A 3,680-nucleotide genomic window follows, 5' to 3' on the forward strand; every position below is an offset into this window, starting at 1 on the left:
TCAATTCTGGGCAGTGGGTATGAGTCTTTTTCGGTTATGCTGTTAAGAGACCTGAAGTCCACACAGCAACATTGGGTCCCATCCTTCTTCTGGACTAATACGACGGGAGCTGACCAGGGACTATCTGATTTCCCAACTATCCCTTCCTTTATTAGGCTATCCATGACCTTCTCCATCTCTTGTTGCTTTGCTGGAAATATTTTCCTAGAAGGGATGTTTATTGGATGGTGATTGCCTGTGGTTATTTTGTGCTCTACAAGGTTTGTGCAGCTGAGGTCGTGATCTCCTTTCAAAAAGACGTCTGCATAATTCGCCAAAAGTTACCTAATCTAAAAAGCCTGTGATAGTGACAAATGGACTATAATCTTCTTATAGAGGTCCGTTAAATGTTCTGAAAATGTATGTCCTTTCTTTATGGTTGTATTTCTTGCTTTAATGTTGACTGGCTCTACCTCCTGGCACACACTCAACAATGCCCCTTCCTTAAGTGTCTGCTCACATTTAGAAAAATTGGCCACTATTATAGGTACTACTTGGTGACCTGCCACAAGTGACCTTCCAATCTTCAAATCCGCTGGCCTGGTTGGGTCTTCCACTGCTTCCACAAGCATCAGGCTTCCTTGGGGATGTTCTTTTATTCTACCCCAAATTATCTTCTCTGGCATATGGGGTAATGTAGTTGACTTGAGTGCTGTGACATGCAAATCAACAGATGCAGCAACACTTACTGGAATTTGACCTTTGTTGTTCCCAGTCGTCATCTTATCAAAGTCAAATACACACTTCCTCAGTAGTAAGTAGTCCAACCCTAATATGCACTGGTCTTCAATGTTAGCCAAGTATACTTTGTGTCTCTTTTTCATGCCATGAGCTCAATGGTTACCCACACTGGTCCCCACAACCTTGCACAATCTCCTGTCACAGAGCTTCTGTATGGCTTCTGGTACCACTTTGTGACCAGCACCTTGATACTCACAAGGGTTTGCTGAGATGCAGAATCTATGACAAAGTTGCACTTTTGGCCATCCAGCTTTCCTGTCACGTAGACTTTCACAATGGGAGTTGATAGGCGTCCCTCAACATCAACCACTACTGGTTTCCCGAAGCTGACTTATTGGTGGTATTCTCCTTACACTGGCTCCTCAGATGTTCTTGCTCCCCACCGTTCCAACAGCCTTTCCTGGTAGCAGCCTTTACTGCTGTATCGTCCCCTCTGTATTGAAGATGCCAGCATTGAGCTCTCTTGTGACCAGGTTTGTTACAGTGCCAGCAAAGTCCCTCAAACTTCTCTGAAAGCTGACCTTTTCTGGCCTTGAATCCAGATGACTGTACCAACCTTGATACCTCTGTGCTGGACTTAACATAGCATTCGAATTCAAGAGCTCTGGCCATTGCATCATGCATAGTAGAGGAGTGTTCTTGCTTTACTTGTATCTTCAGCTGTGGACTGTCTAAGGCATCTACAAACTGATCCCTCAGTAACAACTTGAGGAGATCGGGTGGTGCAGTTGGGTAGGCCTTGGGTGCCATGCTTTCCAAGTCTTGTGCCAGCTCTTGCAGGCTCTCCCCTGTAGCACGGCCTTTAGTTCTAAACCTAGCCTAGTAAACTTCGGACTGATTTGGGGTTCCATCCCTGAGTTCTAGAGCAGCTACCAGTGCTCTATAGTTGTGCCTGTCGTCTGCTGACAACTGTCCCAGTATTTCCAGTGGTTGTCCCTTCTGGCTCGTTGCCAGATACACTGCTTTCTGCTCCTCTGTCCATCCATCCATCTCTGCCAGTAGCTCAAATTGTGCTCTATATGCTTCCCATGGTGCCTTCCAATCGAATTCCTTTGGGTTCATTCGTACTAGACCACCCCTATTGCTTACACTCATGTCGGGAATGTGACTTCTGACAGGACTGAAGATGTCTGCATTAGGGTTTAGCTGCGGGGTCTGGAACGGTCTTCCTGTTGTCTGAGGCTGATTAGGTTGATGACTAACATATCCTCCTTGTGTAAAAGACATTAAATCGTTCTTTAATCTATTCAATTCATTTTGAAATTTACTAAGCTTTTCCATTTGTACTTCTTGTTTCCTTTCTTGTTCCAGTTGCCATTGCTGTAGTCTCTCTTCTTGTTCATTTTCTTTCTTCTCCAACCACTGCTGTAGTCTTTCATCTTGTTTATTTTTTCGTTCTTCTTGTTTCTTTTATTTTTGCTCCAACAGCTGTTGTAATCTCTCTTCTTGTTTCTTTTCTTTTTCCTCCAACAACTATTGTAATCTCTCTTGTTTATTTTGCTGTTCTTGTTTTGCTGCCATCAAATTTACTAAGCTGTAGTTTGATTTGCCACCTCTCGTTTCCTTTTTCGTTTTTTTTTTCGTTCCACTCTTTGACACCAATTTGTTACGTCTCTGGTCGTTTATTAATTTCCCGTAAAAATTCTTACCGGAGAAACTTTAGTGATACAAATCCTTTCTTAAATAACACTAGTTTATTCTTTCTCAATACAACTTTGAAATTCACTTAATTTCCACAATCACGTTATAATTTAAACAAACGCTATAATTCACAACGACTCAATAGGTTCCTCATCACTTTAATCTTAACGACCTTTATAACACACGGTATAGATCACAGTGATTCACGTACTTTATTTACAGTGCCTACTGTTGGCTTCATTCAATTATCTATCTCTTCAATTCAAACCCGCTGGTTTTTCTCACCTGGCTCAGATACTAAAAATAGGGCGTCTCGAATGCACTCCGGCTTTCATGATCATTCGAGAAATTCCAGCGCGCATGCTCCCAGCGTCACGCGACTTCCGCTGTCGTAATAATATAGCAATTTCACATTTTTATACAAAAACACTTGTAGTCCATTATTCATTCCGGTTGGTAACCTGAAAAAAAATGCTAACCGTATTACACTAATGTAAAAAATATCAAAACTTACATGTACAAAGTGCTCAGTATGCACGTTAGCTAACATTGATCCAAACACTTCACTAAAAACATACTGACTAATTCAGTTACGTAGTTTTGTGCAAAACAAAATGTCTTATGCGCCTCATATTTATAAATTGCTCTCGAAATGACCAGAAAAATTGTCATCAAATATTTAGAACTTCTTAAGCATATATTATTAAACCTTTCGACTTAGCTAACAAATAAATTACAATGTTAAAAACATAGTTTACAACAATAATATTTTTATAAAATAAAAAGTGTACCATCTATTAGAAATACTAGATAGAGCAAAATATCTCTTACAAATAATATACTGTTAAGACAGCGGAAGTCACTTGACGCTGGTAACACTTAATGAGTATCTCGAACGTCCCTGACAGCTCGAGCGTTTGCTAGACTCGCGCTTTTATAGTATATAAGCTGGCAAATGAAGTGACGGCATAAAAAGATAATTGAACAGCAGACAGGGAGATAGAAACAGATAATCGAGTCAAGCCATAAGTAAAGCGTGTAAATCGTTGTGAATTATAGCGTGGGTTTAAGTTCAAGTGACTGTAGAAATTCTGTGTATTACAAAGTTGTATTGAGAAAGAATAAACAAGTTTTATTTAAGAAAGGACTTGTATCGCTGAAGTTTCTGGAAAAGAATTTCTACAGAAATTTAAAAACGAACAGAGATGTAACAAATTGGTTTCAAAGAGTGGGACAAAAAAAAAGAAGATGGAAACCAG

This window comes from Limulus polyphemus, unplaced genomic scaffold (genome assembly GCF_000517525.1).
Source record: "Limulus polyphemus unplaced genomic scaffold, Limulus_polyphemus-2.1.2 Scaffold4591, whole genome shotgun sequence".
NCBI classification, from domain to species: domain Eukaryota; kingdom Metazoa; phylum Arthropoda; class Merostomata; order Xiphosura; family Limulidae; genus Limulus; species Limulus polyphemus.